We start from the raw sequence: 26,627 nt of genomic DNA on the forward strand, positions 1-26,627 counted from the left end.
CTGACCTTGATTGATGGGTGATGATGATGTTGTTAAAGCTGCCTATTAATGTTCGATTTCGATTATAAAGTAATATGCAAGGAGTGCCCTTAAAATAAGAGAGTAAATTATTTAAACACATGACTTATAAATTTTCTTTCCTGGCATAACCTAACATAAATCTTTGCCTTTTATTTAATAAATATAAAAATTGAAGGATGTTACTTTTCACAAAACTTCTGGATTCCTCCTATGTCGGTTTTTGCTGAGTCGAACTTGCTGACGTTTCGCCAATCATCCTGTTGGCTTCTTCAGAGCTTGACTGAAACTGGCTCGCATTTTACTCTGTACCTGCTTGTATATTGTTTAAGGGAGGCGGAACTCAATGAGGGGCATAAACACCATCTCTGATGACTGATTCCCATATTGGTAACAGATAAAGACCTGAATTGCGGTGAAGATTGTTAGATTGTTCATTGAAACTAATAATAACCTTCCATTCTTAGATATTCTTATCAATAGAAAATCAGACCTACCATGATTGGGTTATTGGGTTTACAAAAAACCCACGAACAGAGACCGATACCTTAATGCAGGGTCGCATCACCATCCGGCACAAAAATCATCGGTTATCAACTCTCTTGTTTACAGAGCCGTAAAACTATTTCAGCCCGAGTCACTGAACCCACAATTAAAACACCTTACCTCTGCTCTTCTCTCTAATAATTTCCACATTAAGGATATTAAGCGTTCCATCAAAAAATACACTTCACTACAACCTTCCAAAAGCAATGAGGCCAAAAGCAATCCTACACTTACCACTGTGGAAATTCGTTACATTCAAAACATCACTGACCACATATCAAAAGTTCTAAAGAAGTATAATGTCAAAAACAGATTTACCTTTTGTCCAAAAATCTCTTAACATCTTCGGTCCGTCAAAGACAAAATTCCATTTGAGATGCCAGCAGTTTACAGCATTCCATCCATATGCGGCAAAGAATATATTGGAAAGACTTGACGAACAATATCAACTAGGCTCAAAGAACACGAAAGAGCCTTACGACTAAGACAAATAAACCAGTTAGCTGTTGCCGAACACAATCACGAAACCGGATATAAAATTTTATTCGACAAAACTAGAATTCTTGCATGTAATCAATTCTTCTACCAATGAAAAATCCGAGAGTCTATAGAATTCTATAAACAACCTAACAATCTTAACTGCGACCCAGGTCTTCCGAGACGGTGATTATGCCCCTTATTTAGTTCCGCCCCCCTCAAACAATGTATAAGCAGGTACAGAGTAAAATGCCAACCAGTCAAGCGCTGAAGAAGCCAACAGGATGATTGGCGAAACGGCAGCAAGTTCGACTCAGCAAAAACCGACGCAGGAAGAATTCAGAAGTTTTTTAAAAAGTATTACAGTAGCCTGGGGAAGTTTCTTTGAAAAATTGAAGGATGTCCTCTCTATAGCAGTTCTCTTTCAGTTCGAGGAAGATATTTCCAAATGAATCTATCAGACATATAAGTCTGTACGACGCAACGGGTATTCATTTCCTGAAGGCCCCTTGTGATGTACTGTATGAGAAGACGAATGGAGTCTAGAGCGACCTGTAGTTCCCGCCTAAGAGGTGATCCGATCTGGACAAGGTGCTTTCCCCGACTTGAGCCTTTGTTTTGGCTTGTCACACAAAAATTTTTTTGGTCACGAGTAAATACTGCTCGTCCCTTTCACGGTTATATTGAGCGGGCTTTTAAGTTGGCCTTTGGCCCAAAACTTCGTTCTCGAGCTGATCAAATAATAGCTTTCCGTGTTCCCTTTTGCTCTCTGAATGGCTTCCCTATACTCTTTTCTAGTTTGTTTGTAGACGATCTCCAAGGTGCTCACACCTGTCTTACTTCTGGCTCTGATGTTTGCGATTCCTTCGCTCCATCAGTTTGCTGCTATAGCTGTTTTGGAAAGGGCCTGTTGCAAACCCCTGATTTGCATCATAGAGCTGACAGGCAGATCCACCTTCGGGAGTAGCATGAATAAGGTGTTCTCGAATGTGTCTTTCCTGATTAATGTCTTTGTTTGCATATCTCGCCACCTGTGGCCCCGCACTCTGTCCCCGATATCCAAATGGATATACCTAGGCAGGCTAAAAGACTTCTCCTCTAAAACGTCCCTGTCCCTCACGTTGTCGTCCAACTCAAAAGAGGATAACGTGATGTCTACATGTAATGTACTGCTGCCTCTGAGAAACGTGGGTTTTTTACAATTGAACGCCAAGTCCAGGGTTGCCATCCACTTGGAGTTGATAATCCAAAATTTCTTGATCCTTTATAGGTGTTGAGAAAAGTATGTGGGTCAACTAATCTGATACACTTAGATCACGGGCAAAAGTTGTTTTCGCAAAAGGCATGAACTTTTAAAAATCGTAGACATAGTTTAAAAATAACAGAAAAATGCGGCACTTAACTACGACAACAAAAGAGTTAATAACAAATTAAGGACGCATAGCTATGAGGTCACGGTTCATACGCCGCGTAAACAGCGTAACGCATGCAGTCCAGTCCCCATTCGCTAAGGGACTTTGATTTGAAATCGCGGGAGCCGGGGCGACAATTATTCAAAATTAATTGTTTGTTTCATTCACGTCCTTCGTGAATTTAACAAATCGTACACGAGAACATCTGGACTAGGCAGACGAGCCCGATTGTTTCGTAAGCTATAGATATTGCGCAAAATATTCAATTAATATATAGGTTAGTAACGAGGATATCTGTTTCCGTCATTGCGTGTTTTGTGGAACATTTTATAAAACGCTTTTCCAGCTTCTGCGAGGACGTGTTAAAAAGTTTTTTTGTATGTCATAAAAAATTGGAATTGAATTGATAAAAGTCGCTTTCCATAAAATGAGTACGAAAAATAAACTTTCGCTTAGGAAAGATACTAGGTCATCTATGAAACGCAACATTAAACCATGAATTCCTATTGAGCCTATTATTAGCACCATTGGTTCTTCAACTCATTCAGTAGCAAAATACCTTGCTTTTATATTAAAATCCTTACTAACTAAAACTAACCAAAACTGATGGTTTCGTATTTAATTCCTTTCACTTCATTGAAAAATTAAAAAACATTGATCACATGCAAACGTAATTCTCAACGTAGAGTCCCTCTTTAATAAAGTCTCTCCAGGGGACCGGAGCATTCTATGGTTCTAGCGCCCTCAGTCATTAAAGAGTTAATAAAGGAATTCTCCCTGAAATAATTTCTATAAATAATAAAATGAAAAAGAAAGCTGTTGGCTAGCTAGGAAGCTATTGAGCTATCCAAAGAAAACACCAGGCTAAGAATACCTGGGTATGTCCAGAAAAAAGTTATACATAGTCACAGTGTTTTCTCATTTTCATTGAAACTGACACAAAATGACGAAACAAAATATCGAAGTATAACTTACGACTAAGTTTTGGCTACCTCCAGATCTAAACAGTGTTCAAGACATTAGTTTACAGCACCTCAATACATACTACAGAGAAGTTGAGATGCCGCATGATAAATATTTAATGCCTAAAGTATCAGAAATACTCCTGCACGAATACCTGCTAACCAGTTTCCTTTGCTACTTATACCAAAAGAATATTGTATAAACAGTTAACAAAATATACTAACAATGATTTATGTAAGTAACTAATAGTAAAGCTACAGATAGTTCTCGACATGTCCGCCATATCCATTCCTATACAGTTCACAAAAATAATTAGGTGTTACCCAAGAATACAAATTTTTAGTGAATCAGGTAGGCTCGATGCATTTTCAAAAAGCAGCAGTCCAAATCTGTTTCCCAAAATACCTATTAAAAATTATGAATATCCTTACTCAACCAGAAACAGAATGAACAAAGTCACTGTCAAAACTAAGCTGTCGAAAACAATGGGATGTAGATATTTTCTTTACCTCTCTGCAATAGTTTCACAAAAAATAATAGGATTGCTTTGTACCACAACATTATTTAAAGTCAGATGAAATACTTAGTATAATAAATTTGAAGAACAACTAATAATTTCAACCTTATTAAATTTAACATCTTTGTCTTATTTGTTTGTGATTCTGTATGTATGGTTTATTTTGCACGTGATAGGTTGCACTTGTGGAATGAAAACTGTCTTTATTGTATTCTTTTTCTCTATTTTTTCCTCTTTTCCTCAATAAATACTTTATAATAGTGAATCACGATTCCTTTTTTATCGAATTTGTTTTTCACAAATAAATCCATAACCCGTGTTCGTTGAATCAATGCACTTTTTTATTAATATCATTTACTTGTTTGGCTCATTGAAGCTGTCGAAATTTGCTATGTGACTATGGATAGATCAAATAGATCATTTGGGTTGCAGTGGCAGGCTGTAACAAACCCCTTCAAATCACACTCTGCAATCCTACCTGCCTGCGCCGCTGATTGCCTATAAGTATAAGTAATTTTATCATTTGATTGGCATTTTTTTTGCATTAGTCGCAATTCGATTGGTGTAGGCATTATTATTAATCTCTAGATTTTAATTTGCTCCACACGACGAACAATAATTCGAAATGTTATAAATATAATCAAATATTAACCGGTAAACGTGCATTCGGACGCGTGAAATATTAATGTCGTCGACAATCGATTCGATTATTTGGCAGCCGAAAACATCAACCCGCTTGTTCAATTATCATATAATTATTAATCGTTTGTTGTTTATATAATAACTTTGCCCGGCGGCAGTTAATTGTGTAGACCTTTTTTTTCTCTCGGTCTGAGCAATTTTATTGGTCCGTAAAATTCGAACGTTAATGCTGCAATAACGGAACGATTTCGAAAAATAGTTCGAAACTAAAATAGCCCTGCGACTTTTACGAGGCAGTAAAAGTTGCGTGCTGGGCGACGAGAATCGATTGCGCGCGTGTGATTTTTCAAATTGTGATTCGTATTTTACAATTGGGCAACGATAACGAATGACCGTTAAATCCAGGAAAAATTTAAAAGTTATTATTGGCACCGCGTTTCGCTTTTCATCGGTTCGCAGTCAGTAGATGCAAGTCACTTCCGTCAACTACCCTTTAATTTACCGGACACCATGCCCATCGCATCTCCTCCTATTCGATAGGACCTCCGCGCTTTTACTTTGGACTATAAGATGCCTGTGCCATAAGGAAACTAAAGATGTCATAATTTTTTCAGAGTCTTCTCCCAGAGCTTGCATATTTACTTGGGTAAATAAATTAAGCGTATGCGACGGTTCCGGATTCAAATCGGCAGAGTTAGCAATTGGCCTGTCTGTCAGTGCAGAGGATCTATTGTGACTTTTACAAGCATAAGGTAGCACGAACTTGAATCTTTTCTCCATCATACATAGAATTTAGGTAAAAAAAATAAACAAAAACGCTTTTAGACACGAATCTTCAAGTCACTGATCCCCACCATTACTTGTTTTAAAACTCACTCGTCGAATTTGGTTCAATATTAAATTTATACCTGACCGGAAAAAGCTAAACACCCTGTATTCATAAAAACTATATACTTAACAAATTTAAGTCAAGACGAGAAACTTTTGTATTAACCTTTTTTTTGCAGATCCTATAATTTTTCTCATCAGATGGCGTGCATCTTTACTCTGAACCACATATTTCTAAAATTTATATATAAATTTATATATAAATTTATTTCTTTCTCAGACCTTTATTATTTCTTACAGATTGTAAGGAATCTAGATCTAGCTTACACACGCGAAACCAGAAGATGAACAGAAGCAATTGAAGGGATGCTTCTATTTGTAATTTTTTTGTATAATTTCAAGGCTGCCTTCTTCTTGGCACAACAAACAAGAAACCAGGTTACATTTGTACGAGCTTGCGGTTATTTCCTTGAAATATTAGAAGGTAAGAAAATTTTACAATAAAAAAGAAACATTGATATTTTCATGGCTTATAATTTTTATTTCCACCCATTGAGTCATTTACTCATTATACATTGGCCACCAACCAAAGAAGGTTGGAACAGTGGCCCTCTATTATGGGCTGAAATATTAGGGAATACAGGTGCCTGAATTAATTGAAAAAAAAATCTCGAAAAATGTGCAGGAGGAGGGAAGAACATTTCTCAGAAGCCCATAGGCCAATTTTACAACAAACTTGTTCATCCACGAAAGGAAGGTAATTTAAGAAGAGCAGGAAACTGCCACAAGTGTTATATGCGTTTTCAACTTTATCAACATTCGTCTCTCTTATTGGAGTCCACAGTTTCCATACTCGCTCCTTCGGATAGCTTTGGTTTGGTTTCAGGTTTTATTATGCCCAGCAGATGAAAACGAACTCTTGATAGACCTTCACATGAGCACAGCACGTATGCGGCTTTTTTCTCTTCTTCTTGGCAGAATCTGCGTTCTTTTTACCTTAGCGGGTCTGGTATAAATTTGACAGATGGTGTTCTAAGGAATTCGCCTTCTTTTGTACTGTATTCTAAGTACTGAGGTAATCTCTGGCTGGAACTCTGTTGGTAGCTGGAAATTTTCGTTCTGGATTCATATAGTCCAATTCCTATTCATTGAGTTTTTGAACTGTCTTTATTATGTACCTAATTAGTTCTGACTTTCTTGCTATCAGTTTTCTGTGGTTAGTATTTGAGTGTTGTAATGCTGATAAAGCAGTACTTGGGCTCAGTGCTGCCGCACGATAGTAAGTTTTTTCCTTATATTTAATAAGTGAAGATCACATGACACAATGTTGATAAATGGCTTTCGTATTTTAATTGCAAAGATATTATGTTTATGGTTATGATTCTAACTTGTGAATCGATGTCTTTTTTACTTTAGTTAGCTCAATCAAACCAGATTATCAGTAGCTGAATGAAAAACAGAGGATCAAACTTTTATCTAGAAATGTCCGAAGAAATGTTTAAATCTTTCTTCGTTTTTTTTTTGTAGCGCGACATTCGCTAAAAACCCAAGGGGTTGTCTCTTGTTTAAAATAAAGTACAGTTTGTTATATAAACTTAGGGTCATAAGCCAACCTACTACAAATGCGGCGACACTGTCATGAGATGAAAACACACTTTTTGTATAATTTTCAATTTTTTGAATAAGTGGAAAAAATGAAAAAACTTATGCAATGTTATATTTTTTTAATTTATCTTTAATTTAGCAACTTTTATCTACTGGAATGTTTTCATAATACTAACCATTCAATATAAAATACGACTAATTTAATCAAGAATTTATTATCTAATCTGTTAATTATTTAATTATAAAAGTTTTAATTCAATTGTGATGAATTATACCATTGCTGAAAAGACAGATACGTATTTTATGTATGGGCGTGCAAACGGAAAGAAATTCCTTGGAAGCTTATCGTCATTATGCACAAGCGCATCCTAATCGTAGACCACGTCACCGCAACTTGCTTCCTAGGCTTCATCAAAAGCTACATGATTCTGGACATTCGAAGTAGAAGTTACTGTACTAAATATTATTGAAAGACAACCTCAGAGTATTCAAGCTCTTTTACCAGGAGGTTTAGAACCCAATCCTTTTACCAAACGAATACCGATAATCCTTTTTTTGTTCAAAAATTCTCTATTTGGATAAAGCTAGTTTCTCAAGTCAACATTTTCACAACAGGCATGTAAAAAATGCCGAAAGTGTTTTTTCTTAGGTATCGCAGGATGAAATTTGGCTTGCACGTTCATAATTAAAATTTCTAATTTTTGGCATTAAAACAATATCTTTAAATGTCAAAATGACATTTTTTGATATAATAACACAGGTCATGTGATACTTCTTTTTAAAGGTCTTTTTACGTTCTATTTTCATAATAACTTCAATTATCTATACATTATCCATAATCCTACATTCCCGGAAATTTCTTGAAATTATTTTTAGTAAATATTCCGACAATAACAATGAAAACTGTGACTTGTTGGGTGGGTGAAACGAGCAGGTCCACCATGTAAACTTAAATATGGAGGCGGGTATTTTTCCCCGGCAAAAATTTGACGCATAGAGGTATTTTCTCAGTCGAGGAACTGGCGTATAGTTTTAACATTCCCCTCATACACCTTCGAACTTGAGAGGCGCATCTCGCGCGTATGTCTCCCAGTCGAGGCAGGATATCACAAAGTCTCTCTCTAGGCCATTTTACCGCGCCATTATAATATGACGAGGCAATGCGATGTGCCCGTTTAAGCTTTGAGAGTCAAATTACCAAGAAGCAATCGGGACACAGCATACGTAACGATATATCACGTGAGGCGGGGAATTTGAGCGATACCTACCGGGTAACGTCTATAAAATTTCAATGCGATCGATCGATTTTCCCTAGATTGAATTAGTGCGCGAAACGCATCAAGGCGGCATCCCCGACTTGTAAATTACATCTTCGAGACCATTAATCCAGTCAAATTACACATATACATGCATCTCTCAAAGCGGAGTGATAGACAGAAAAGAAAACACCTTGGCATTCATCCATCGAACTTACTCACGTTGGTGGGAAAGCGCTCGGCATGTTCCATCTAAAACTACGGAAACGCTACGTTGATCATATTATTTGGCATCATGGTCAAGAATCCCTCCCCTTCTCAAAGTCCTTTGGAATACTTGAAATTAGATTTAGGGGATCCGCAGTTTACTCCTTTCTTCTTCGAAGACAAGTTTAACCAAACCTATTTTTTGAAACTATTCCGAAGCATTGCTATTTATTTCATTTGATATTTTATTAAATTAGGTCTAATCTAAGACCGTCAAATCCAACTTTTCCTGTTTTTAATACCTTCATTTTTTTCCGTTTCTTCCCGAACTCTGTAGATCCTAATATAAGTCTTACTATTAAATTGGAAACTAATAATAATCCATAATTCTTATCCATTATTATTAATAAAAAATCGGACATAACATTGGTACCGTATACTGAAAACCTACGAATAAAGACCGATATCTTAGTGAATTGTCACATCACCATCCAGCCCAAAAATTATCGGTTAAAAGCTCTCTTGATTACAGAGCCTTAAAACTCTCCCAGTCTGATTCACTGGACCCACAACTGAAACACCTAACAACTGCTCTTCTATCTAAAAACTTTCACATTAGGGGTATTTAGCGTTCCATCACAAAGTACATTTTCCCCAACAACTTAACAAGATTTACCACTTGTCCAAAAACTTCTCAATATCTTCGATCCAGCAAAGACAAAATTATCGTTGAGACACTAGCAGTTTACAGTCTTCCGTGGATATGTGAAAAATAATAACATGAAGAAATAGAATGAAAAATATCAACTAGGCTGAAGGAATATGTAAGATCCCTGAGACTACCATCAATAAACCCATCAGCATCGGCCTAATAAAATCACAAAACCGGACATATATTTTATGCGATAAAACAAATTATTGCATGTAATTAAGTCTTCTGTCAAAGAAAAAACCGGGGATCCATTAAAATTATCAGCAAACAAACAATCTGAACCACGACTTATTTATGATTATGATTAACGATGATGTTGATCAACAGATTAGCCCAGAAGATTTTTAAATTTAGGTACTGTTTTTTTCTCTTTTCCAAAAATTTTTCTTGAAGTAAGTTTTAACAAACAAATATCTCATATTTCTCCACCCTGAAGCAAGGAAAGATTTTTTATTTTTATATTTAGTTTATGGATTTAAAGTACAGTTCTGAGTTTTAATTGAATTTAATCTAATTCACACTTTTCAAGTCGACTTCAAACGTCATGCTTATTCTACATCTTCTTCTTGTTGCATGATCTTTAAAAATTCTTTAGAGAACGACCTGCCCTTTCATCTGAAAGTGTCCAATTACAACCAATTCAAAATTAAAAAAATATTATGTGTTCATTCTATGACTTATTGTACCTAGTTTCTTCCCCAGTGAAAAGTTTATTGCATTGTGGCACTTCTTAAATGTGGATTAATCAGTACTAACAGAACGGTCTACACTGAAAGCAGATATATGAGCGACTCCAAGTATATTCACAGATAAATTGGTTAAGGCTTTCGCGGCCCGTTGATAAGCTATTATCTTGGTTCGGGTTTAAAGGCCGTCGTCGATTGGAATTAACTTCCTAACGTTTCGCTAGCACGATTGGCGAGCTTCTTCAGAGGTTCTTCCATCTCCGATGTTGGACGTAGACTGACGATTTCTCCTGCGCAGGTTGTATTTATGCCGATTGGTGGTGGGCGGGGCTTGTTCCGCTTCGGTTGGTCTCAGGATATCGATCGGTACTGCTCGGGCGTTCCTAAGGATCGGGTTCCAGATTTGGTTGAGTCTAAGGGTCTCCTCCTTTCGGTTGAAATTGTGTGGGTGTTTTTGTATCTCAATGGCTTCCCTGACTAGTCTGTTGTGATAGCCGTTGACCGATGCTAGTAACTTACAGCTCTCAAAGTGTATCCTGTGTTCCCCGCTGCTCAGTGCGTGTTCAGCTACTGCAGACTTCTCTGTACGTCCTAGCCTGCAGCTTGCTTTATGCTCCTTAAGTCTCGTTCCCATTGATCTCTTGGTAGTCCCGATGTAGACCTTTCCGCATGAACGGAATGCTGCAGGAGTCTACCGCATTCCGTGTTCATGCGGAAAGGTCTACATCGGGACTACCAAGAGATCAATGGGAACGAGACTTAAGGAGCATAAAGCAAGCTGCAGGCTAGGACATACAGAGAAGTCTGCAGTAGCTGAACACGCACTGAGCAGCGGAGTACACAGGATACACTTTGAGAGCTGTAAGTTACTAGCATCGGTCAACGGCTATCACAACAGACTAGTCAGGGAAGCCATTGAGATACAAAAACACCCACACAATTTCAACCGAAAGGAGGAGACCCTTAGACTCAACCAAATCTGGAACCCGATCCTTAGGAACGCCCGAGCAGTACCGATCGATATCCTGAGACCAACCGAAGCGGAACAAGCCCCGCCCACCACCAATTGGCATAAATACAACCTGCGCAGGAGAAATCGTCAGTCTACGTCCAACATCGGAAATGGAAGGACCTCTGAAGAAGCTCGCCACTCGTGCTAGCGAAACGTTAGGAAGTAATTCCAATCGACGACGGCCTTTAAACCCGAACCAAGATAATAGCTTATATTCACAGAATTATATAGTTCAGTAAGAGATACTTCTCTGGTCTATAGTTTGCGTCTAATTTATTTGGCCGTTTTCGAGAAAAATCTTTCTTTTCTTTCTTTAAAAACTTTTTCGGCAGACATGGGTCGATAAGAACCCTTGCCACTTTATTTTTACTGGTGTACCCAAGTAACCACCACAACGCAGTTCTGTCTCGGAATTTTTATTATTTCAAATGTCTATTAAAATTAAAATCTTGTACTCTTGTAGCGCAATCCATCGAGTGTCACTATTGATGGCTCATCTTAAATTAAATAGTTAAATTTCAAGTAATTTACGAATTATAATTTTGGAATGACTATACTTTAGAGGTGAGGGGTAACATTAATTTTATGGTATTAAAATTATTTCTGCTGAAAGCTCGAAGGATCTGATGAAAGCGGAAATAATATGTTACGTTATAGTTGTTGATATTCTCCAACATTTTTGTTTTAGTTTCGACAAAAAACACAAACAGTAAATGTAAAAAAAACTCTTTCACACAACAACCACATGTATTTAGTTTGGTTTGTGTTTGCATAAGTGTAAGTAAATGCTTTATGTTTGAACCACTTTCATTCATAAAATGGCAACAAATAAATTCCGCCCTCTTGGAAATCATGAATGAAAATCCACTCATCCGCCGATACAGCGGGCTTTACAGGTCGACGAGGTGAAATGGTTCCCCACCTTTGTAGTTAGTTGGGTTAAAAGCAAACATCTTCGTGCATGGGCCAAAAACCGTCAAGATCGATTTCTATTATTTGAACTTGTTTTTCCACTCCCTTCTGGAAAATACCCAATTATATATACACCGATCTAGCGAGATATTATCTACGGCTTAAATTTTGACGTTTCCAGTAAATTCCTATTCCCACTTAGAAAAGTTTTAGGGCTCAATGTGAAAATGTTAGGTATGGATGCTTGTCACAGGGAAGAATTATTAGAAGTAGAAATTACACACATTGAAGATCTTAATACTGTAACAATTATGATATATATAATACGCATACGTGTTTCCACAAGTCAATAGTAGTTAATAAGATAAAATAAGAATTACATTGAGAACTAACATTTAAATTAAATTTAGGGAAAACAAAAATTTGCTTTTTGCTTCTGGCGAATTTCCGCTTACAGCATATGTGAGCGTTGAGTGAACCGGAGCATCATATGCAGTTCTAAGAACTAAGAAAGGAAAAACACAAGAACTCAACCCTCACAAAGCAAAAGTAGGAGAGTGGTTCAGCTTTTTAAAATTACCTGACCGGATGACGCAGGACGATGACGAAAATCAACAGCAAACATTTCCTTCAACCCTTCAACAACTGTAGCCGAAAGTTAAAATGATAATTCCTTAACCAACAAAATGGAAACAGCGAATAAGATCTTGCATTCAGATGAAAGTATTGAAGCTGTTGATAATTAAAGACACTAGTATTTTTCAAAATGTTTCGTTTAGCAACTTCTGAAGAAAATACAAAAATTGTTTATGCCAGCAAAGTAATATTGAAATTGCATTCTCCTTATGGCATGAATAATTCATATTTCTCGATTGAACTATTTTTGCAGGAACCTTGAAATCTGAGTTTAACTGATGCTAGAACATTAATTATTAAGAGCAGTTCGATGATAAAATAAAATTCCATTTTTATGTATCTTATTTATCAATAACTTATTCTCAAGAGAAGGTGAAAAATAAAATGACATCTTTTATTTATCAACTCCCAAAAAATTAATATATAGCAGCTAATTTAATTACAGTAATTAATTTTTTAATTTTAACTAAGCTGTAAACTCAGAATCACTATTATCATCAACATTATTCACATCACAGCTGTAAAACTTATATTTTTACTTGCTAACCATTCTTGTATTGCATTTTTTGTCTAGCTTATATTTAGGATTTTTGATAGAGAGCATTATTGAGCATTGAAACAACATTCAATAGTTTTTATAATTCATCTTGCAGTCACTGATATGAGCGAAAATAGAGCTTTTACGTTTGATATGATTAGGAATTTAACAATCTTACCCGTCTGACACTATTTACCGTTTGCAGCAAATTTGGTGGTTTTTAAAGTTGTTACTAATAGCGTGACAAATTTTCAAATATCCATTAGGATCTGCACTTTCTTGCATACGCGATCTTCAAAATTTAGTCCATAAAACCAACATTTGGCGGTTTCATCATTGCTCGTCTGGGTTATACTCCTTCCAATTCCAAGTCAAATAAACGACATTGTATAATAACATGTTTTAAAATTGCGTATATTCGTTCATTAACATTGCATATCCAGTAATACAATTTAAACTAATTTATTTAGTTCTAAACAGAGATACCGATGCCAGTCCTGATCGGAATTATAAAAAAATAGGTTTAAAGTCAACTTTTCTTTGAGTGGTACGAAGTTTAGTAATGTGATGGTTTGTTATTACTTTTGATTTATGAAATTGTGACTTTTTGCGTAGAAAAAGTATACCATGCAACACTTTTAATAAACTTTTCAACCAAACATGGATATTCAAAATATAAAATACAAATTATTTAAAAATCCCGATTAGGGTCTGATATAGGCGAAATCAATAATGCCTATGGTCAATTCGAGAACATAAATAAGACAAAAAGGGTCACTCTTCGTCAGCCCGACGAAAAAGTTATCGGTCCCACTATTACACCTTTTGAGTGCCACAAAGTGCTAAGCAGGGGCAGGGAAGTGGAGGCAACTTATTGTTCAGTTTACGTTCAGTGACCGAAACCTCTGTCTTTTAAGTTGCTACGGTTTCGTAGAGCGTTTCTTTTGTCATTTAAAAAGGTACCGGCAAAATAACTATGCTCTGTGTGCCCCCATCAACGAAAGAGCACTGCGCTTCCGGGTATGCGACTTTGATCGGTTTATTGAATTTACGTATGCCGTACGTTCAATTTCAGGTTTTATTCTCGTAGAAAGAAGTGCACAGCCACACACACATATAAAACTTATTGTTTCGTAGCGTTCATATGTATACAGTGCATGCATCTGCTGATGTTTTAAAATGGACCACCTAGATAGAAGTTGCTCGCGTTTGCAGTGCGAAACAATTTGATAAGTTGACGGATATCTCGAAACATTTTTATCTAATTTCTACTCTGATTATTACCTGCGTTTGCTAATTAACTAAACTAACTTTCACATTTTTAACGTATAGTGTCGAATGATTTATTTGTCGAATAAATGCAACTGCAATAACACCAATGCGTAGTAACTAGTTATTTTTTATTATCCATTTAAAATGTGTTGACGATATGAATTTAAAGCAAGATAATTATAGAGTCACTCTAAGCTCCGCTTCAGACTAGGTGTGCTTTTATCACATGAAAAATAGTATTTTTAAAACAAAAATATAGCACATCTCAAAAAACAGTTACAAATAAAAATCAAGACCCATAATAGATACTTCTGGCAGCAGACTACGGTCAGATCAATGAAGATCTCCTAAATCAGTTCTTCACTGAAGAAAGCACAGTACCTTGGAAAATGTAATTAATATACTGAACACAACAATTGATAACTTTTTATGTCCAGTTCAGCAATTGATGCAAGCTGGTGTGTTAGAGGCAAGACATTTTTTATGTTGATTTTGGGAAAGCTTTTGATAAGGTTCCTTCTCGGAGATTGCTGTACAAGCTTCATCATTTGGAATTCGTTGACAATTTTTAAGAATCATGATAGATTTCATAGATAAACGAAACATTTATGTCGGATAGGATCAGCCAAATAAAGGAGTTCTTCACTTAACGACCAAGATAACTTCATTTTCTGCTGACACTGATTGCTATTTCAACCGAGAACTCCACTATTATGATTATCAACACGACAGTGACATAAAAAGGTGGATAAAAGAATGGCTAAGACTCTTCAACGATTGCAAATGCACTATTCTCTATTTGAGAGGAGATAATACTCATCTCACCTACACAGTTCGCACTCTAGAGGTTTGCGCTGTAGAAGGTTGCCGAAAATTTAACCGCTTGATTTTCGTTATATCCAATTCTTTAAAGTATGCAACACCCGAGTGATCTATAAAGCTACTTTCAACCTAATTCGGACTATGCTCAAAGCATATAAAGTATATGCCGAGGACATTGAAGCATCGGAAAGAAGAAGGATCTTTTTCTCCTTACTAAAAAAAAGAAATCACTGGGATAATCTGTGGGATGAATTGTGAATATAAAGTAATGCAAGGGTCGCATCGCTTTTCCGCTTATCTACTTATAGCATTTAATAATGATAATAAAATGTATTATATAAATATGTATTTATATATTAAAGTTTCATTTTTGGGTGTTTCCATTGCCATTGAATTGCTTTTCTGTACAAAAACTTTATATTCGTATATTATATTCCTTAGTGTTATTTGTGATCCAGGCTTGATGGCAAAAATTAAGTATTTTTGCGTACTATGTATTGTTAATATAGTGTATATAGTATGGAATGGTATGCATATAGTATGGTATATATAGTATAGTATGTATAGTATATTATGAAGTATGGTATTGGGTACTATATATTATGTAGTATAGTATGGTATTTCTTAATATTTCATTAAATTTTAAGAAATAGTATGCAACCAGTCGTATAACACATACTTTAGTCGCTTAGTTCTAGTAAACGAATGTCTTAAGAAGATTGAAAACGTGTTGTATACTATATTTTGATGTGTGACGCGATGAATAGAGAACACATGCAGCACCCTCAGAACTGGCAGACCTTTAAATGCCAGCAGTGTTTAAAATATTTGCTGAAAACATCCGATCGCTCCAAACCCATGACTAAAGCACCGGAAACGGGAGAAATGGCTCGCGACAGCGTTTAATGAAGTTTTAAAGTGACAGGGAGGGGGTAGAAAACCTGAATAAAAATTTTTCATGTATATAATAAGTATCAATTAGTGTCGTTCAATTTTAATTAATTGTTTTGCAAAGAAAATTTGACGTCTCCTATGGTTTACACGAAATTCGCAGGTAATCGACTCGCGTGTTTTTTCGGCAATCCCCGCGCCGCCTCCGATTTAACTGCCCCCAATTTTCAACGGAAAAACGGGCCATTTTCCGCCACAAAGCGGGTCGGCATGAAAATCCAAAAGCGACCTGTTGATGGTTTACTTAAAACGGAGCAGCCGACTCGTGAAATTTTAATCGGATATGCGGTGTTTCCTTTTAGTCGAATATTCCGCCACCGGCGTTGCCGCGCTTACCCTCGAATACCCCGATAATGGGGAAAGATTCTACTCTCTCTCTCTCTCTCTCTCTCTCTCTCTATCTCAAAAAGATTTGAATATAAGCAAACACGAGATGTAACAATGGGACGAAGTTTTTCCAAAATTTGGAACACCCTGTGGAATGGAGTAACAGTTGTTAACCACACTGCAGCATACTCTCTTATAGAGATATACTGTTTTAAAGCTAATAAACACCAAATCGTATATTTATTAAGCAAACTAAGGAAAACATAATGGCAAAAACTAAAAACATTCTAAAGCTAAAATTAACTTCATCGATAAAGTTCGTAACAAATTCGCAGATGATGAAGATGTGGGTGGTAATTTCGAGGGACATCCGTAGAGATATCAAAGATAATCTCCAGAACGCTGTTGCTCCCTACTCTCATTTTAGGGGATACAGATTGGTATTAATGGACAATAATGCGCGACCGCACAAGGGACGATTAATTAACGAATATTAATATGAATTGGGTATCGAACGAATGGTTTCGTCTGTCTGCAGTCCTGATTTTAATGTAATTGAGAATCTCGGATATCAAGCAGAATGCCATGAGACAGTGGAGGTAGTACTTCTATTACGATTTTTCCAAAATAAATGTAAGGAAGTGGGTTCGCGAAGCCAACATGGTAAGGAGTGATTTGAGTGGATATCTCTACGAAGAGATGTGAAGAGCATTTGAAAGGAGGTCGTGGCAACGCTTGCCAATTTTTGAAATATAGCCGACACTCAAACATTAAGCCGTGTCCACACTAGGTTGATCAACAAATCTGATTTAACACATTCAGATTCGACTCCTCCACACTGACTCAATATATGAGACCCACGTCCACACTGAATCGACATCGTTATTCGAACCTAAATAGTGTGGGCACAGATTAGGTGTATTGTCGTGCGAACATTGCATACTAGTGTCGAAGTGTGCGTATGCTTTCGATTTACTCATGTATCGCTAATATAGCGTATGCAACCCACTGTATTGTGTCGACATTATCGAACAGCCGTCTTGGTCTGCAGTTCTGGAAGAATTTCATGCCATTCCACAAGATTTTCTTACAAATTTTTGTTTGTTGACTTTTCAGAGCTTTACTTGATGCTTTCGCTTTGAAACAGTGTAAATCCAATTACAACAGACATAACACAAAACTTTCAGAAAAGATAATGCTCCGATGTGATTCCAGTTGAGAATTGTGGTGGCACCACTGTTCGAATCTAGAGGGTGTTCACTTTTCAACATAAGTCTAAATGGAAATAAATTGAAATTGTACCTATAAATTCCCTGGGCTCCTTCTGCTGAAATTTCGTCCAGCATGTGTTCGCTATATATTGTTTGGGAGATGCTGAGCCAACGAAAGGATAACAGATGATTCTCGGATCCTTCTTTGGTAGAAGAATTGATCACATGCAAGAATTTTTATTTCAGTCGAATAAGTTTGAGTTTATTTCAGTCTAGTTTATACGTATTTTCATAATTAATATTTTTCGTCCTGTTTCTTCAATGTACTTTTTCCTGTATTTGCTGCATTGCTGGTGTCTCAAACGGATTTTTTGGACAAGTGATAAATCTCATTTTAACATTATATTTCTTAAGACCTTTTGATATCTGGTCAGTTATTTTTTGCATATAAGGAAAGAACAATAGCAAGCGTGCTTTCGGATTCGTTTGCTTTGGGAGGTTGTGGTCAAGTGTACTACTACTACTCTACTTCTCCAAATTTAGCAATCGTAAATATCAATTAATGCATTGCTAAACCTGATAGTTAACTTAGCAATCACATTTTGCCCTTATTTTCGTTACTGGTTGACGGTTTTGAAATTTTCTTGAGCGAACTTAGTAGATTGTTTTGAATTAAAAGCTGTTGGGTGCTTTGTAAGACCGCAGCCGAATATTTTTATCTAAACTTTTTAACTGCCTTGAGAAACGTGGAAAATCAGGAAGTATTTTTTTTTTCAGGAAATATGCAAACATTCTTACGAATATCGATATATAAGGTACCATAGCTATCAAAGCAATTTTCTTAACTAAAAATTTATTAACTTATTTTGGCCAGACAGGACGGTCAGCAGAATCTAAGTAGCTGAAATAAAATCCAGTCCAGTGATTGGGGTTGAGATAGTTTTACGACTGCAAACAAGAGAGGTGATAACCGAGGACTTCTTGCCTGGATGTAACAATGCATGTCATTGATAGTAATGGAGAATTCATTCTAATATTTGTTCATAAATAAGATCGTTACAAGGAAAATATGTTATATGCAAGCATTTTGATTCCAGATTCTCGAATTTTAATGTATCTGAAATCATGTTGAGAATTTCAAGAATATGAACCTTAGTAAAGAGGTACTCTACGTCGACATGTCACAAAGTTCGATTCAACACCAACCGAGGAGGATTCCAGATGATTTTTAAATAGTATTACAATAGCCAGTGGAAGTTTCTACGAAAAACTGAATTTGAATTGTGACCTTAAACAGATAAATCTAACACAGCCTCGACGGTTGGAAAAAGGGTTTCGTTTCGACCGTCATGTGGAAAGACCGTCGGAATAACCGGAACTTTCCCGATTAAAAACGGTAACCGGCCGCAATCATCCAGATTGCTGCAAATATAGCGCGGGCATTTTGCGCGGCGACGAAAAAGATGAAAAATCAACGTCCGCAGAAAATTTAATGGGAAAAGTTGGGCAACGCCGCGCGAGCGGAAAATATTTATTCGAAAAGCGCGGAGTCCCGTGACGTACCGATTTCATATTCATGATGTATGTGAGCGTGTGTATAACCTACACACGCATTAAATAAATATTTGTAGGCAGATATTTTTTACGCCGGCCGCGCGTGAATTGTTTATGGACGGCCTAAGAGGTTCGTGAATTATTTCGGTTTCCATTTCGACAAGTCAAATATACATTACATCGGTCGAAAAATCAATTAAAACGCACGCGTCGATTTGTTCGTCGAAAGAATCCGCCATTTTTGTTGCGTTCGGGTATCACGGGTATTCCATTTGCGAAGTATGTCCGCAAAAGCTCCTGCGCCCTGATATTTAATCGGTAAATTAAATAGTTTGGCCTGACTTCGGGCTGCTGTATTTATACGGTTGCTGAAGAGAGCAAGACTTTGGAGAAATTATAACTGGGATGCCGTATACTGACAGTTTTTTCCTATAATAAATAAATAAATCGAACATAACGTACTAGAGGGTGAGGCAAAATAACTTCCTTTATACAAAACACATTGAAAGCCATTTGGCTGCTGTTCGATTGGAGCAACTGAGCTTTATTTTATATTCGAATATCTTGAACTGTTGGGTTCGTAGCTTTACGTCCAGGACCAATTGAATTGACAAAGTTGATTTCAGAAAATTTTAAAAAATATTTCTTATTTAAATATTCGACAATATAACGTTTTGAGCTATTCCTTGTAGGTTTTAACAAACTAATATAGTCAGCCCTTACATTTATTAACCTTCCTGAAAATTTTCTTTTAATTGTGGAATGGATAGAATCGCATTCCATTTGCATATAGTCCTTCTCTTTGAAGGATACAAACATTGAAAAATTCAAGAGTATTTGACAAAGTGAACCACAACAGTCACTCCAAAGATAATAGATTTGTTGTCGGAATTTATGTAAAACTTTGATCTATAAAGAGGTACAAATAACAGAGGCAAAACAATGCGCTTTTATTTCTCCTTCTCCCTACAAGTTTGCACAAAAGTACAGATCGAAGGTCCATATTATAAACTTGATTTAGTGGCTCCGTATCTTTTTCATTTTCATATGTCCGGTATCCTACACAAATGCCACATTCAACCATTTTGGAAATAGATATTGAAATTTATGTTAAATTTATGATTTTGTCATGCACATGAATCTTATACAGTCCCATAATTGACAAGACATTCATTTTAATTTTGCATTTTATTTTATGCAGGTATCATAATATCTACCTGGGCTTAAATTGTTTTATACAGTTGTCGAAATATATGCCGCCCATTTTTATTTTTTAAGGATATCAATGTATATCTACAAAGTTTTATTTTATTTTTACAGATGAATATGTCAAGTTTAATTCTATCAGTGGTTAAATATTAATAGTCTTGTTTTAATTTATGTCGATATCACATAATATCCAGCAAACTTATTTTATCTTACGTGACAATCATATTCACCTGTTTGCTTGATGTGTTTGGTGTGCATGGTGTGAGTTTCATTCAGCACTAACTAGGCTCTCAAAATATCTACTGCTGCCACCGTTACGTGTTTGCGTTTATTTCTCCCATTTGTGTAGCGATCGTTCAGTAGAGCTGTCTTGATCCTAAAACGTATTTAGTCGGAACCCGTTTGGTTTTGCCAAATGCATTCTTCCACTCTTCTTATGCAGATTGTTACCTGAACACCAATTCACATCACCACCCGGCACAATTACAATCAGTGATCAAAACATTGATCACAAGATCAGAAACACTGGCAGACGAAGACCACAAAGAGGAAGAAACAAAAGCTGTACAGGCGGCCTTGAGACAGAATGGCTTCTCCGAGTACAATATAAAGAAAGCCCTAAGACCACGGCCCACTAAAACCCAAGAAAAAGAAGAAGAAGAAAAACCTATGGCCAAAGCTCTCCTACCTTATGTCAAAGGAACAAAATAAGCAGAGTCCTTAAGAAAAACAAAATAGCAACAATCTTCATTGCAGACAAGAAAATTGCCAATGTAATTCCATCAGCAAAAGGAGTGTATAAAATACCCTGCAAGGACTGTGACAAGAGCTACATTGGCCAGACAAACAGAAGGTTACAGGTTACAGGTGCGCAACACTGTAACCAAAGACGAAAGAAATTCTTCAATAGCCCACCATGTAAGGAATACTGGACATTATATATATATATATATATATATATATATATATATATATATATATATATATATATATATATATATATATATATATATATATATATATATATATATATATATATATAATATTTAATTATATACATATAATATTAAATAATAATAAAATAAATAATAATTAAAAAACTCTTCCACAGGAAATTTCAGAAAGGTTGTATATATATATATATATATATATATATATATATATATATATATATATATATATATATATATATATAACCTTTCTGAAATTTCCTGTGGAAGAGTATTTTAATTATTATACAGGGCGCCTGTTTTAATCTGGGTAGAAACTTGTAATGTTTTTGTTTCTAAAGACAATTAATGAAATTTTTTCATACTCTGACTCCCCCCCAAAGCGCTATTAAAATATAAAACTTACTGTATACTTTTTATAGTCACCCAATTTTAACATATACGTGTTTTTTTTCCAACTTGAAATGTCCATTTGCAAACGGTGCAAAAAACAATAAAGCATTTTTTATCAATATCCTGATGTGCACAAGAAAAAATCACCGATTCTTTGAACCAACCAAAAAACTAGAAATCTCAACCGTTGTAATTAATAGGAGCGAATTGAATTTGTTCGACGATTTTTGATTAGGGATATTGGCCCCACGGTATCGTAATAATAGGCCAATTTTCACGGCAACCATCGCCGTCACAATGGAATATTGAAAATTCGAAGCGGGTCGTCGCCTTTCTTTATGGCAAAACTTCGTATAATAAATTTCTTCGTATTCAGCTCGTTCGGTGAATGGTCCCGCTTGGTACAAATTTTGTCCGTTATTGGGAATTTTTAAAGGCACTATACCGAGAAAAAAATTGTTGCGCCACGCAATCGGATTCCGCTTCTCGCGACTGCAGGGAACATGCTACAAATTTTCTAACACTGTCTCCTGGAACAGAAATGCGTATATGTCCTAGTATTATAGTTATAGTGTCATTTCATGAAGAACTTCTTATTTCTGTTTATTCTGAAATAAAACAAAGATTGACAAATAACACACTTATTTGAAACCAAAACTAAGTATTTAATAAAACTAGGTTGTTGTTAAAGTGATGACGGGTGAACTTTTAAAATAATATATCACTACTTCATGCATGCATCACTTTAACGACATTTGAGGTTGCACTGCAGTTTTGTTTTGAAACATCGGCAGTTGTTGTTTTCACATTAAATTTTAAAAAGTTTACATCCTCATTTTAAATATATCTGATCTTTAAATAAGTTTTGAAGAGGAACAGCTCACCACACTACACCGATAGGTGGCTGGTTTCTTTTGTACTTGAAAAAGTTATAACGTTCTTGAAATAATTCAATTTCCGTTTTTTGAGCATTTTCATTTTGTCGGTTGCTATTAATGGCCAATTATCCCGAATTTACTAAACACAAAGTTGATAAATCATATTAAAAATCCAAATAAAATGTTGTTTATCTACGTTACGTTTCTTACAATATTTAGAAGAAGATAAAATTACCCAGGAGCTAACGTTACGACATTTTGATGTTTCACTTTTTTAGTTAATTTATTATCTCCGCTTATTTTCTCCTTGAAAATTAGGTTTCGCCAACTAACCAAAACTAATCTTTTTTTTGTTATTCTATTACCTAAATAATTACTGTCCTACTTATTGGTTAAACCTAATTTTTAATGATCATACTATATATTGGAAAATGGGTAATAATGTCGAAACATAATTATGTCAGTAATGGGATAATTTGGTGCCCCCAAGTGATGAAGATAAATAAGATTTTATTTTGATTTTAAGTATCATTTGTCATCCTCATTAATAAATAATAATAATAATAATAATAATAATAATAATAATAATAATAATAACAATAATAATAATAATAATAATAATAATAATAATAATAATAATAATAATAATAATAATAATAATGATAACAATAATAATAATATTAATAATAATAATACATTTATTTACAATAATCCACAAGTCAATAATAAACATAAACAACACATAACCTGAAAACTTAACGCCTAAAAAATATAGAGGGCAGATGTACAATTATGAAAAAGTAATAATAATAATAATAATAAATTGTCTTTATTGAAAATAAAAATATTACAATATAAGTAACAATACAAACAACAAGAACAACACCATAATTGTCAACAAAATACACACCCGTACCTACATCATAAATACAAGAAATAGACGCACATCATACACTCATAAGCTCATGCTAAAAGATCTCTGGAAAGTTACCGAAGTGTGTCTAGGAACGCAACGGAAGTATCATACACAATGTAATTTGTAATCTTACAGTGAGGAACAATAACCGTTAGACAATATCGTTTATTTGAACTTTTACCTATTTTTTTATCTACGACTAACTAGCAAACACTGTTTTTCAAAAAGATATAGAAGAAGTGGCTTATTAGTTTTTGGTAAAGTTATTATATTTAATTTACTTGGTAATTCATTAAGAAATTTGGTTATTACATAATAAAATAAAGTGAGTGAAGTGGTGGTGTGAGGTTCCCCTTGCACCTAATATTGGTAGTGTGCACCTCATTTATAAATTTTATTTTTTGTAATAAGAAAGGAGGAGATTTAATCACCAAAATCTTACAAAATAAGCAAACCGAGTGCATATATCTTCCATTTGTAGAGTGTGATTTATAGGCTCAATTTTTTTTACACCGATTATCAGTCTCAAACAACAGTATTGTAATTTCTGAATACGAACAGTCAATCATCAATCAATCAATCAAATCAATGTGATTCAAACAAAGACGAAAGATAACATCACAGAAATTAAGTTGTGATAGGACTAATGACTCACACAACAATACTTTTGGTTTTTCTATTTAAATAATCCTTGTTTTGGTAAATAACCTTTAAATTGAAGTAAGCTGCTTGAAGGCATTTAGATATTTGATTTGAAAACCACAATTCACTGTCCAATAGTAAACCTAATTTTTGTACAGTGTCACTACTATGAATTACTTTGTCTTTGATTCTTTAAATGTAAGTAGAAGGGAACTTTTGTTTTTCTTATAGTAATTAACAGCTACCTATTCCTCTCGTGTGTCATCTGCATAATAATGACTTAGACATGAAAGACATAGCTTAAAAAAAATTGAAATATATGTGGAGAATAGGATCGCCCCTGATATAGATCCCTGTGCAATGTCTTTATTGAGACATAAAAAAAGAAGATAATTTGAACTTGTATGTCACTGCTTGAACCGTATGACTATAACTAAAAAGTAGATTTACTGATTTTACAGAAATTAAAACTGCGGTTAGCGAAGGAAAATTGAGCGTATTAAAAGCTTTTGAATAATGCAAGAGAGTCAGAACAGTAAGGTTACGTTCATCTAGAGCTTTAAAAATATCATCTGTAACTTTGAAAAGGGCAGTTGTGCAACTGTGTTCAGCTTTAAAAGCTGATTGATTTACCGGTATAAGAGAGTCTTAGAGATTATACAAATGCTTTTGAAGCTGTTAGTTAATTACTTTTTCAAACATTTCAGAGAATGTTGGGAGGACACTGATAGGTCTGATATTAATACAATTCATTGGATTTGGAATTTAGGCAGATGAATAACTGAGACTTTTTTCTATTGTTCAGAAAATATACATTTTTGTAAATAAAAATTTATTGTATGTGTGATGGGCGTGAATATGTGGGGAACGCAAAGTTTAATTGACATACCATCCACCCCTACAGCTTTAGTTTTAATATTATTTATTGGGTTTATTATTTCGATTTCCTTAACACCTGTAAAGGAGAAGCTAAGGCTTGAAGCGTGTTTGTTTCTTCGATAATATGAATTAATTCAGTATCCGGCAGGAGATTGGGTCTGCTATTAATGAAGTGTTTGTTTATATTTTCAACACCTAACTGTTTTGGCATCGAATCACTACTTCCACCTTTACCCAAATCCAACGATCTGAACGCTTTCCATAGTTCCTTCCGAGTTTGATTCAGTTGATCATGTTCATCGTATTACGCCTCCTTAAAACAATTCCAATAGGCCGGGTTTTTATTGTTTTTAAATTTAGCTGAATATTTATCACATCGTTTTATCATTTCCTTGAGGATGTCCGTTAACCATGGCGCATAATTTTTAGTCACTCGGATTGTTTCAAATTGTGCATGTGTATCGAGAAGCATTAAAATATTATTACTCAAAAATTTCACTTTATCTTCGGCATTTCCAAAATCAAAAATTTAAAACTGTCATAATTAAGTTTGTTAAAGTTTCTGAGTGCCATAAATGAAGCTGGTGTTCTATTGATCTTAATATTCAGCACACATGATTCTAGTTGGTTGGTCGGATACCCAAAGAATCTGCAGAACTATTAAATAACCTGACCTCAGTCTTTTGATTATAAAGTTAATTAATATTAAAATCACCATCCCGCAAAAAAATTCCCAAGTTAGTATTTTGCAATTGAATATTCACTGAAATAAACTGGAGAGTCCTACATTTATTTAGTATTTTGTATGAAATATTTTACATAAAATGGGATGGGTTGCGTTGTTGCCAACTGGGGATACCCTGTATACAAACAATTTGGTTCAAAATTTTTATAAATCGCATGTAGCATTATAATCCTTATCAGATTGTTTAGGACTACCTAAAATTGGAAACTTATTGCGTCCCAAAGTAATCACCTAACTGACTTACCTGTCTTCGTACAGCTGTTATCGAAACAGTATGAACCATAGATTAAATCACAGGATTCATTCAAAAATTAGTAAACTGGAAAATATTCGTCCTTTCAAATATTGCTTGTTAGCCATACGTTTTGTGAAATGTTTCGAATATTTCAGTTTGTTCATTTTCATAACTATAAAAGTTTCGTCTTCAAAATGTGCTGCCTTTATAGAGTAATTAATTTTTAGTTTTAGGCATATACAGTGTTCAAATAAAACCCAGTTTTATACTCAATTCTGTGGGAATTTCTGTTAACACTATCCGACCCTTTCTTAAAATTGTGTTTTTTTATTTATGTCTTTGTTTCACTTATTAAATAAAATATTGAATTCAATGTCAAACGTAACAATTACAGTTTATTACATTAAACAAATAAAAAGACAATATCAGGTGTTTCCTCCCTTACTCCTTATAACTGATTAATATTGATTTGATTGGTTTAATTTGTGCTTGATCGATATTAGTTTATTTTTCGCTGGTATTCTTTTCTTCAGGCAGATGGGGTTGATGGTCCATCGCATTAAGGTGTAGACTACGTCGTCACAGGTCTTATTCATCATTTTGCAGTATGCAATCTGGTATTATAAAACTCCTCTTGTAATGTGAAGTGAATAAAAAAAACAGGACGCTGAGAAAA

At 35.0% G+C, this 26,627-nt stretch overlaps 1 protein-coding gene across 9 annotated transcripts in view; it reads left to right on the plus strand.

The window, feature by feature from the left end:
* LOC132696963 (basement membrane-specific heparan sulfate proteoglycan core protein) overlaps nucleotides 1-26,627 on the plus strand; it is a 571,468-nt gene that overhangs the window by 413,164 nt on the left and 131,677 nt on the right. The window lies entirely within an intron of this gene.

The sequence above is a fragment of the Cylas formicarius genome, unplaced genomic scaffold (assembly GCF_029955315.1).
Source record: "Cylas formicarius isolate icCylForm1 unplaced genomic scaffold, icCylForm1.1 PGA_scaffold_1__22_contigs__length_36826433, whole genome shotgun sequence".
NCBI classification, from domain to species: domain Eukaryota; kingdom Metazoa; phylum Arthropoda; class Insecta; order Coleoptera; family Brentidae; genus Cylas; species Cylas formicarius.